Genomic DNA, 12,470 nt, shown 5'->3' with positions numbered 1-12,470 from the left:
CCGCACGGCACTCGGTGGGAGAGGACATCACGCCCCGGGGAACAGGGGGATCGGGAAGGTAGGGTCTGGCCTTTGGGGCACGAAGGCGGCCCTGCCCCCCATCTCCACTGGGGAGAGGGGGACAGGCGACCGCCTGTGAGGCCCCAGCCGCGACACGCACCACACCGGAGCGGGGTGCGGGCGATCGATGGGGGAGCGACCTTCAGACAGGCGTAGCCCCGGGAAAAACCCGGGGCTGCAAGGTGCGTTCGAAGTGTCGATGATCAATGTGTCCTGCAATTCACACTAATTCTCGCAGCTAGCTGCGTTCTTCATCGACGCGCGAGCCGAGTGATCCACCGCTGAGAGTCGTGGCTCTTTTTTTTTTTCCATTCGCTCAACGGTCGGCAGGGGGCGCTCAGCGTTTCGAAAAAAAGGGGTCGGGAGAACGCTCCCACAGTGCCCTTTTACCGGGCGCCCGGCTGGCGAGCACCGGCGAGTGCCGGGGGACCCGGAAGCGCAGGGCACGGGGACGGGCCGCGAACCCGTCCCGTGCCCGCGCCAGGTCCCCGCAGAGCTCCCGTCGGGCGCTACACCATCTCGGGACTTCTCAACCTACCGCGCCTTCCCCCCTCTCCGGGGCAGGGAGGGCTGCGAGTGGTACCCGGATCAGCCAGGAGGGGACAGTCGAGTGTGCGTGCACCCGCATCGGGGCGGCCGGGCGTGGGAGGCCTGGGAGGGCAGACGGACCCCGCGGCCGCCCATCCTCCCAGGGTCCTCCGTCCCGGGATCGTCCCGTCACCGGCCCGTGTTTGCGGGGAGGGGCTGCGGAGGCCCCCCGTCCGTCGGGAGCGTCCGGGGGGCGCGGGTTCGGGCCTACTCGGGGACGGCCGTCCCGGGTCCCCGTCGCCACCGGCCGCGGCTGTCCCCTCCGTAGCTTCGGAGGCCACGTCCGGTGCACAGGGTCCAGCTCGGCACCGCCCCTTCATCCCGCTCCCGTCTCTCCGCCGCCGCCTCGTCTTTTCTCTCTCGTCCCGGCCCCGCGCCGGGTCCCCGCAGAGCTCCCATCGGGCACCACACCATCTCGGGACTTCTCAACCTACCATGCCTCCCCCCTCTCCAGGGCAGGGAGGGCAACGAATGGTACCTGGATCAGCCTGGAAGAGAAAGTCGAGTCGGACCCCACCATCTCCCTGCCCAGAAATCAGGAAGTCCAATTTCTTTCTCAAGGCTTGGTAGGTACGCTGTTTTAACAAGTTACGCTTGGCTACGAGGTTGCGGAAAAAACCCCGGGTCCGCTTCTTACATTCCTCCCACCACTCGGACCTACTCCAGCCTGCCTCCAACAGTGACTCCTGACATTCAAAGAAGTCTCTGAAAGACTGTCTGTTCCCCTCCTCCTCCAAGAGCTGAGAATTCAAACGCCACAGGCCCCGTCCCTTCTGAGGGGACTCTGAGGTATTCAAGGATACACACAGACAAACGTGGTCAGAGAATTCTACTGGCCTCAACACAGGTGCCAAGGTTTTCAAATTCTCCTTAACAAAAAAATCTATCTATCCTACTCCTACACCTACCTCTATAAAAAGTGAAACCCGTGAGGTCTGGTGATTGTCTAATGTGCACATCCACCATCCCCGCCTGTCTAACCATGCTATTTAAAAAAACTGAGTCATAGCCCAGGGTCGTCTTTGAGCCTCCCCTGTCCTTTGGCCTAGTAATGGTGTTAAAATCACCACCAAAGATGACTTGCCGGGCTGAAAAAAGATATGGCTTTATCTCTCTGAAGAGGCACTTCCTGTCCCACTTGGACTGGGGACCATAAATGTTAATTAGGCGCAGGTCGTGCCCCCTCAGATTGACATCCAAAACCATACATCTGCCTACCTGGAGATCAATAACCCGCTGGACAGTTACCATGCCGGTAAAAAGAACCGCCAACCCACCGTACGGCTCGGCCGCAAGAGACCAATAGGAGGGGCCACGTCTCCACTCAGCCTTAGCTTTGTGAAGATCCGCGAGCCTGCCTACCCTAGTCTCCTGCAAAAATAAAAAATCAACCTCAAGCGTGTTGAAAAAATCAAAGGCCAAATAACGAGCTCGTTCGGACAGAATTGATGCCACATTAATGGTGGCACCCCTAATAGGCTGGAGAGCCATCCTTCAGGGTTCTAGTAGGCACCCTATTATTGTTCCAAACACTCACTTATGTGTTACTTACTCCTATACACACACCATCACCAACAACGACAGCAACAGATGCCTCCCCAGAACCACCGCCCCCTGACATGGGCGAGATAGAAGGTGGATTTAAACAAACTAAACCTGTACTCCCATCCCCTATATCGGGAGGGATTGGGGCCACTACCGGGGCAGAACTCCCAAAGGGAACTGATCCAGATGGGGGGCCCAGGATTGAACCAAGAAGGGTAGAAGGGTCAGACCCACACACCCCAGGAGCCATCGAAAGCTCAGGCAGCAGGTCATCCTGGCTAGAAGGGGCCTGAACCCCCTCCACCCGAACAACCTCCCAAGGCATAGGCGCCCGAGTCTCCACCAAACCCGGTCTACGACCCCTATATCCACTCTCAACTAGAAAATCCTCAAGGGCCACAGCTGGAACACCTACACTACTCTTCCCCTTAGATTTGTCCTTTGACTTGAGCGACACCTTTAATTGTCCCAAAGATGGGGATACAGCCCTAGATTTTTTCTTTTTCCTTTGCTCTCTAGGCCTAAGAACCAATTCTCCATTATCCTGCCGGATAATATCCCCTTCATCCTCATCCATCTCCTCAAGAGCAAAAAACCTATTGGTGAAGGTTATGGGCCGGCACTCTATATTTTTCTCTTTCATCCTCCTCTTCCCTCCTTTACCCCCTACTACTATAAAGGGATCTTCTACACACCCAGGTACCTGTACCAACTCCGGACCTTGAGCACCCTCCTTACTGGGCCCTGTAACACATAACTCAGGCCCCTGGGGAACCTCCTTAACCACCCCATCTCCCAATACCTCAACCTCCACTCTAGCCGCCACCCTTACCATCTCTTCATCTAAGCTTTTATTGTGGAAAGCTTCTGGGCACTTATAATAGGGATGACCCTCCACCCCACAGAGGTTAAATTTGATGGTATTACATTCTCTTGCAACATGACCCACTTTATCACACCTGGTGCACTTAACTATTGTACAATCACGGCTTACATGGCGAAAATCGCCGCACTTGTGGCACATTCGGGGCTGACCGGGGTAAAAGCACTGTATCCTGTCAGCCCCAATATATGCTGCAGAAGGAATATGCACATTGTGCCTCAATTTTACAACTGCTGACCAGGCTCCAGCCCATACCCCCATTGACCCAGGAACCTTGGTCAATGGTGTTTCCATTGACTGTACAAACCTCTGAAGCCAGAAGGAGATATCAGCTGGGTCCAGAGATTCATTCCTTACCAGGACATTTATTTTAACAGTCTCCTTACACGTGATGGCTAAGGCTTTATAATTAGCCCAAGGACCCTGGGTCTTTGCTGCCCCCCATACAGACCAAAACGCCTGCAAACCATTGTATGAAATAAAACTAATATCATACTCAGGGGAATTAACCGGATGAATACAGGCGTAGAGGTCTGAGGCAACAAACCCCAAACTGAGAAACTGCTTTAAAAAATCTTCCCTAGAAGGGGGAGGGTCACTGCTCTGCCACTTCAACTGTACAGCATTTCTTCTCTTAACGGGCTGCGCACCCATCATCCCACCTCCAACAGGGGCTCTGCTGTTACCTCCTGAACCACCTGCCAACACCCTGGAATAAGAGGTCACACCCGGGTGCACAGGAAGCGAACCTACTGCACAAGGGGCAACTGCAGCACCACCTGCCGGCCCAGGAGCAGACCCACCAGATACCTGAGTGATATTTTTAGCTGTTGCTTGCCTTATAACTTCAGTTAGCTCATCAATTAAAGCATCAGCTTTTTTACCCTCTTTACTAGGTGTTTTTTTCTCTTTCTTTGCCTCTCTAGCAGCATATCTTTGCCACATTCCTAATTCAATAGCTTTATTAGTCACAGAGACTCTTTTCACTTGCACACTTGTCCCAACTACTGCCTCAGCTGAATAAGAGACCACCTGTCTTTTATCAGTGTTATCAGAGACACCTGAGGGCAGTTCCACAATAGCATCCTGAACAACACTGCATGATCCAGGCCCTTCATCCTCTTCTAGTGTTCGAATGTGTTCCAAAACAGGGTTAGAATCACCAGAAACATCACTGCAACTAACCACAGGATTTGGTGGAAGCTGGCTGTCATTCAATTCCTCTCCCTCAGGTATTAATGCTGCAGTCATTTTAGCTTGCAAACCAGCCTGTAAAAACAGTTTATCTTCTAACTCTCTCTCCAATTGCTCCAATTCCATTTTCAACTGTGGCCTTTGGCTGCTAAAGGCTCTATTGCGCTTCTGCCTTTTAGCTATCACACATTTTTTTAGCCTTATAATGTCTTTTTCAGCCTGCAGCAATTCCTCAGAGAAGTTCATAGGAACATTGCACACTGCAGCTGCTGCAGAACCTCCCACAAGTGTGCATTCCATTTCAGCAACCAGATCACCATTGCTAGGAAATGCAGTTTGCAGATTCATAGATGAGGCACCCCCATCGCCTGGGTTCTGCTCTCCTATTTCATTCATGCCAGCCGCAGCAGGCTCACCAATACCCATTAAGTTAGAAGAACACTGCAGATCAGTAGAAAGGTGCTGACAGTCACTAACTACAGGCTTTATTTCGCTTGTCACTGTAGTTTCCAAACACACATTATCCACCGTTATAGGCAGCTCCTCCACCTCCATAGGGACACTCACCGGGATTACAGGCTCCACGCTCCCTGTAGCTTCCACAATGCTTATAGTGGGCTCAACAGGCACCCCCAACTTGCTAGGGAAAATCAGCGGTCGCCCTCCCGACAGTGCCACAGGGGTTTCACAAACATTTGCTTCTTTATCCACTTTCTGAGCATGATTTCCCACAGTCACTGACCTTTCTCCTGCAGTTATTGTTCCTTCCACGTCTAGCAGTGCTTCCAATAAAGCTGCAGCAGGTATACTGCTTTCCATATCACTACTACACGGTTTTCCCCTTCTGCCGCTGCCCCCAGGTGGATCAGGGGGAAGGCCAGGGCCAGGCCCGGCAGGCAGGGGACTCTCCTGGGAAGCAGCCCCAGGAGGCTCCATATTTCTGGGGAACTTCCCCTAGGAAAAGCCCAGGCTTTGGCCTACTCACGGATCTTCTGGAGAATAGTAAACAGACTCCTCACACCGCGGCTGCTGGCACCAGACTTGCCCTCCAATGGGTCCTCGTTAAAGGATTTAAAGTGTACTCATTCCAATTACAGGGCCTCGAAAGAGTCCTGTATTGTTATTTTTCGTCACTACCTCCCCGAGTCGGGAGTGGGTAATTTGCGCGCCTGCTGCCTTCCTTGGATGTGGTAGCCGTTTCTCAGGCTCCCTCTCCGGAATCGAACCCTGATTCCCCGTTACCCGTGGTCACCATGGTAGGCGCAGAAAGTACCATCGAAAGTTGATAGGGCAGACATCCGAATGCGTCGTCGCCGTCACGGGGACGTGCGATCGGCCAGAGGTTATCTAGAGTCGCCAGAGAGGCCGGGGGCGGCGGGAGGCCGGGGCCGACCCGCCGGGAACCCCCGGATTGGTCTTGGACTGATAAATGCACGCATCCCTGGGGGTCAGCGCTCGTCGGCATGTATTAGCTCTAGAATTACCACAGTTATCCAAGTAACGGGGTCGAGCGATCAAAGGAACCATAACTGATTTAATGAGCCATTCGCAGTTTCACTGTACCAGCCGTGTGTACTTATACGTGCAAGGCTTAATCTTTGAGACAAGCATATGCTACTGGCAGGATCAACCAGGTAGCTCTCGGTATCGGCCGGCGCGCGCCCGAACATCGGGGGCCGCGGCGCGCACCGTCTCGAAAGCGGAGGGTCCGCCGGACCGGGCTCCGTCCACCGACGCACGGCAGGGCGGACCGGGGCGGGTCTCGAGCCGAGCGGGCACTCGGAAAATATGGGGACGGGAGGAGGAGGACGGCCGTCCCCGGTCAGGGCCGATTGGGAAGCTCGGAGTCAGAGTGGACGGCGGGGCCCAGCCGCCACCGCACCGTCGGGCGGACACCCCGGGGAGGGGCAACATCACCACGCTAGATTTCGCCTGTTTTCTCCTCACCCGACAACCCGTTCGATAGGAAACCTGTGCAAGCCGTCCTGGGGGATGGTTTTTTTCGCTGGGACGGCAGCAACTGCCCCCAGCCCCACCTCATCCCGATCTACACCTGACGGGTTTCATCTGGTCCCGGGGGGGTGAAAGGGTGTAAAGAAGTTCCACCTCGCGAGGCTCCATCGCCCTTCCGGGATGCCACCGTCTGGCGCACGGGCGAACGCGGCTTCCGCCGGCTCCCTCCGAAAAGCACCTCCCGCTCTCCCTGCGTCTCCTGGACGGTCTCGCTCCGAGTCTGCGCTTCTCTCTCGCCCTGCCGCCAGACTCGGCTCCTCTCCCGCGCTCTCTCGCGCTCTGACCTCCGCCCCGTCCGGCCCTCCCATCCACGGCGGGGGAGGTCCGGCAGGCAAACCCTTCCGTGCGACCGCCTCGCCGGAGCGGGGGGCGGCGCGCAGGGCCCTCTCCTGGGGCTGCAAGGAGCGGCCATCGGGGCTGGCCGCGTCCTCGGATCTCGATGCGACGCTCATTCGGTTCCTGGGAAATCGTGAGCTCCGCCGGGGTCCGGGGGCGAGCGCCCTTCGCTGGGCGAGGGGGACGCTTCCCCGGCACCCCTGGCGGCATCAGACGCCTGCGGGTGCCGGCGGACGGAGCAGACCGCGCCACACGGGGTACGGGTGCGGGGCCCGCCCGGCTCCGGAAACCGGAGCGATCGGGCGGACGCCTGCGGACCGGACGCCCTCTCCGGGCCGAGAGGTTCCGGGCGCGCCGTGGGCAGAGGGATGGTCGGGTTCGCCTGGAGCCGGCCGAGACCCCTGGGTTCCGACCGAGCGATCGTCCCTCCCCGCCGGGGCGCGGGGTGCCACATCGATCGGGTTGCTGAAAGAAAAGAGTAATTTTCATTCGGTTCACTGTTTCCATACCGTAATCCATCCGCCACCTGTAAATCTCGCTCAGGGGGTCCTCTCGGACGTAGTGGGACGGGAGGCGCGCGCGACACTTTCGCGGTGCTCCCTGCAATTTTTCGCCGATGCCTTGGAAGTGCCTCCCAGCCTGAGGAACACCAGTCCGCACTCATCGGCGAAACTTCCACAAATTGCAGTACCCGATTTGGCCCGCTGGGGGGGGCGCTGCCTCCGGGGGAGAAGGAGACGTGCCCAGGCCGTACGTCGGGCTCCAACGGACACCCATCTTGACCCTTTATAGGCCCCATCGGGGAGATGGTCCTGCCCATGCTGATATTGGAGCTCCACAGCTATCCTCTCACAAACCCATTCGCCGGAGCTCCAAAAATCATTTGGTTCACTGTTTCCATACCGTAATCCATCCGCCACCTGTAAATCTCGCTCAGGGAGTCCTCTCGGACGTAGTGGGACGGGAGGCGCGCGCGACACTTTTGCGGTGCGCCCTGCAATTTTTCTCCGAGGCCTTGGAAGTGCCTCCCAGCCTGAGGCACACCGGTCCGCACTCATCGGCGAAACTTCCACAAATTGCAGTACCCGATTTGGCCCGCTGGGGGGCGCTGCCTCCGGGGGAGAAGGAGATGTGCCCGGCCCGTACGTCGGGCTCCAACGGATGCCCGCCGTGGACCCTTTATAGGCCCCATCCTGGTCCTGCCATGCTGTTATCGGAGCTCCACGGCTATCTTGTCACTAAACCTTTTATTTGAGCTCCAGGGCTTTTTGCTTTTTGTAACCCGGTTCCTGGAGCCCTGCCTGGGCAAAATCGGATGCAAGAAGGCCCTGCCCATGCTGATCTCTGAGCTCCGCGCATCTTCTGTCACGGGTCCTTTCGCAAAAGCTCCAGGGAAACAGGCTTTTCGGCCCCGGACAAAGTCCCGGCTCTCTCGCTCGCCTCGTTGGTACCTACTGATCCGGCGGAGGTGTTCTCCGGCGGGTAGCGACACGGACGGCCGAGGGCGCGCTTCACCCAGGCTTCAACCATCTCCTCCCCGAGCCCCTGGAAGTGCCGCTGGGCCGCGGGCGCCCCGGTCCGCACTCATCCGCGACACTTCCGCGCTGGAGTCCGACGCTCGCCGGCCGCGTCCCCCGGCCCGCGGGGGCCCGGGGGGAGGCCCGACGCGTGCGGGGGGAGGCGGCGGGCGGCGGGGGCGCCCCCGCGCCACCCGACGGCGCCCCCCGGTGGCCAGAGGCGGCTCGGAGCGAGACGATCGGGGGGGAACGGCGGCGCGTGACCCGCCCGGGCCCCCTTGGCCCAGCGGACGGGCAGGCGGCTCCCGGGCGACCCCCCGATCCCCGCCGCGGCGCCCCCCGGTGGCCGCCTGACGCCACTGCGGGGGGTGCAGATTCCGTGTGTCCTCTCGGATAAAAACAAAAGAAACGATTCCCGTCGGGCGAAAGTAAGTGGGACGCAGGGCCCCGGGCCCCGCCGGTCCGCGCGCGCGGCGCCCCCCGCTGGCCGGTCGAAGGGATGACAAAAATAAAAAGAAAAAAATTTCAAAAAAGCACTCGCCCCAAACAGACGAAAGGTACCCGGTCCGCCCGGATGAACCCTCCCCCGTGTCCCCGCCGCGGCGCCCCCCGCTGGCCAGCCGAAGTAATACACGATTGAGAGGGGGGGAGTGAAAAAAAGGGCAAAAAATGAAAAACACCCCACCCATTTGAATGCAAAGTCCCGGAGCGGCCAGGGGTGGACGCCGGTCCGCGCGCACGGCGCCCCCCGCAGGCCAGTTGAAGGGAAGAATGGAACGAGACTAAAAGATAAAAAAATTTCAAAAAAGCACTCGCCCCAAACAGATGAAATGTACCCGGTCCGCCCGTGTCCCCGCCGCGGCGCCCCCCGCTGGCCAGCCGAGGTAATACACGATTGAGAGGGGGGAAGTGAAAAAAAAGGGCAAAAAACGAAAAACACCCCACCCATTTGAATGCAAAGCCCCGGAGCGGCCAGGGGTGGACGCCGGTCCGCGCGCACGGCGCCCCCCGCAGGCCAGTTGAAGGGAAGAATGGAACGAGACTAAAAGATAAAAAAATTTCAAAAAAGCACTCGCCCCAAACAGATGAAATGTACCCGGTCCGCCCGTGTCCCCGCCGCGGCGCCCCCCGCTGGCCAGCCGAGGGAATACACGATTGAGATAAAAAAAAAACAGGCAAAAGACAAAAACACACCACCGATTTAAATGCAGTGTTCACGAGCGCCAGTCCGCGCGCGCGGCACCCCATGCTGGCCGCGTAAAAAAATAATAATAATAATAATCCACCGTGAATTTGCGATGTGTCCGGTACGGCGGAGGCTGGGAGGCGTCTCCCCTCGTCGGCGCACCCTGGTGGGGGGAAATAAATGAAAGGAAAAAAAAAAAGAACAGCCCGGGCTCTCGCCGGCTTCCGCAGCCCGGGCTCCCTCCGGCTTCCGCGGCCCGGGCTCCGTACATACAGACAGCAAATGAAATAACGGACGGATGGATGGAAGAGAAGAACAGCCAGGGATCTCGCCGGCTTTCGCAACCCGGGCTCCAGCCGGCTTCCGCAGCCCGGGCTCCCTCCGGCTTCCGCGGCCCGGGCTCCCTCCGGCTTCCGCGGCCCGGGCTCCCTCCGGCTTCCGCGGCCCGGGCTCCCTCCGGCTTCCGCGGCCCGGGCTCCGTACATACAGACAGAAAATGAAATAATGGAAGGATGGAAGAGGAGAACAGCCCGGGCTCTCGCCGGCTACCGCAGCCCGGGCACCCGCCGGCTTCCGCAGCCCGGGCTCCCTCCGGCTTCCGCGGCCCAGGCTCCGTACATACAGACAGCAAATGAAATAACGGACGGATGGATGGAAGAGAAGAACAGCCAGGGATCTCGCCGGCTTCCGCAACCCGGGCTCCAGCCGGCTTCCGCAGCCCGGGCTCCCTCCGGCTTCCGCGGCCCGGGCTCTCTCCGGCTTCCGCGGCCCGGGCTCCCTCCGGCTTCCGCGGCCCGGGCTCCCTCCGGCTTCCGCGGCCCGGGCTCCCTCCGGCTTCCGCGGCCCGGGCTCCCTCCGGCTTCCGCGGCCCGGGCTCCCTCCGGCTTCCGCGGCCCGGGCTCCCTCCGGCATCCGCGGCCCAGGCTCCGTACATACAGACAGAAAATGAAAAAATGGAAGGATGGCAGAGGAGAACAGCCCGGGCTCTCGCTGGCTACCGCAGCCCGGGCACCCGCCGGCTTCCGCAGCCCGGGCACCCGCCGGCTTCCGCAGCCCGGGCTCCCTCCGGCTTCCGCGGCCCGGGCTCCGTACATACAGACAGCAAATGAAATAACGGACGGATGGATGGAAGAGAAGAACAGCCAGGGATCTCGCCGGCTTCCGCAACCCGGGCTCCAGCCAGCTTCCGCAGCCCGGGCTCCCTCCGGCTTCCGCGGCCCGGGCTCTCTCCGGCTTCCGCGGCCCGGGCTCTCGCCGGGTGAAGATCAGGCGAGAGTAGGGGTGTCCTCCGCTGGACGGGAAGCCCAGGCCGTGGAGCCGCCGCACGGACCGGGGGTTGACCCGGCCGGGGACGGGCAGGAGGCGAGGCCCGGACTCGCTCCCGTCCAGACGGCCCGAGGCCCCTCCTCCCCTCCCGGTGGACCCGCCCCCGACTATTAAGCCCGGCCAGGGAGTCCACGTCGGCCCCCGGGCGGACCAGGGAAAGACCCCCCTTCCGCGCTCTGCCGTGCTCGGAGGTGCTGACGCGCCGGGCGGACGGGGTGCCTCCGGCCAAGTCCCCGGCCGGGACTTGGCTGGCTGGCGGCGAGGGAGGGCGAGGGTTAGGGCCTCGCCCGTCCCGCGCCCGTCCCCCGCCCCGGGCCAAGTCCCCCGACCGGAGCGGAGCGAGCAGGCCGCCCTAACCCCCCTGGTGGCACCGCAGCACCGGAGATTATTCGGGGAATGCTCCACAGCGCTGCTGGGGAAGTGTTTGCTTTAAACACACTCTGCATTGCATACACACCGAAACCCATTCCAGTCTTGTAAACGTGATTCTCTGGGACTTGCGAGAATTGTATGCTGGGTAGTTGAGACATAACTCCCCCATCACCTCCCAGGGTCAGACTCATGGGGACCTCATTTTAGGTCCCCACCATGTCGGAGGTCCCGCCAGTGTTGGTGTGCTGTCTGGCCCTTGTCCCCGTTAGGATATATAAACAAGTGCACACACACACACACACACACACACACACACACACTCACTCACTCACTCACTCACTCACACACACACACTCACAAACAATGACAATAGACGTTAAAAAAAAACAATGACAAAAAACTAGACAGACTTTTAAATAACTACACAACAAGTATGACAATACTACTTACACACACAGTACAGCACTCAACAATCGAAAATAGACTCCTCAAATCCTCCACAAACTCCAAAAAACTCACCAACTCCTAACACACCTTCCTCTCACCTCTCCACTAGCTAAACCCACGAGGTTCGGACACTCCTCCATCACGAATCAAACCAATCACGGACGAGGGACAAAAACGAAACTTAGAAAAAAAACGCTTCCGGGAAAGGATAAACACTGCCGTAACAGAAATGTGACACAGTCGTAAAAAAACCCTGAGAACACGGCCGCAAAACCACAAAATCGGCCGCATTCTAGCTTACAAACCACGAATGACATCGACATCGGAAAACAAGAAAAATACAAATATGACAGCTTAGTAAATTACGCGTAAAATTTTCAAAAAGTTGCAAAATCACACATTCGATGTCATTCGTGATGATTCTCCCTCCAAATCGGCACAAATACGAATTTTAGTAAATTTACCCCACTGTATGTAATTTTGGTGATTTCTGCTTTCATCTTGTTCTTATTTCTGTGGACTCTCATCTGCGATCCAAGGTGCACAATACCAACGATGTGGGATTTTGTGCATCCAGCCTAACGTAGAAAGCAGATGCACATCTTTACTCATGTGACAAACTGTCACACTCTTCCATCTAGGTGCACTCTTATTGGTGTCCAACCCACCCACCTTTACTACTATAAAACCACACTGCCAGTGCCCGATCTCGTCCAATCTTGGAAGCTAAACAGTGTTGGGCTGGGTCAGTACCTGAGGAGGAGACTCACAGGGAATACCCAGTGTTGTAGAGTAGGAATCATTTTACATGATGGGGGTCATTCCGAGTTGTTCGCTCGTTGCCGATTTTCGCAATGGAGCGATTAAGGCAAAAATGCGCATGCGCATGGTTCACAGTGCGCATGTGGTTAGTATTTTAGCTCAAAACTTAGTAGATTTACTCACGTCCTAATGAAGACTTTTCATCGTTGAAGTGATCGGAGTGTGATTGACAGGAAGTGGG

General features: G+C 58.2%; 1 non-coding gene across 1 annotated transcript; it reads right to left on the bottom strand.

Annotated features, from left to right (window-relative positions):
• Window positions 1–196: 196 nt before the first annotated feature.
• On the bottom strand, window positions 197–350 carry LOC134950263 (5.8S ribosomal RNA). Its single transcript, XR_010183214.1, has one exon. It is a non-coding gene; the product is annotated as a 5.8S ribosomal RNA (ribosomal RNA).
• Between the last annotated feature and the right edge of the window lie 12,120 nt (window positions 351–12,470).

Source organism: Pseudophryne corroboree, chromosome 8 (genome assembly GCF_028390025.1).
Source record: "Pseudophryne corroboree isolate aPseCor3 chromosome 8, aPseCor3.hap2, whole genome shotgun sequence".
Classification (NCBI taxonomy): domain Eukaryota; kingdom Metazoa; phylum Chordata; class Amphibia; order Anura; family Myobatrachidae; genus Pseudophryne; species Pseudophryne corroboree.
Note: the sequence above shows the minus strand (reverse complement) of the source record. Positions and strands in the feature narration are given on the sequence as shown.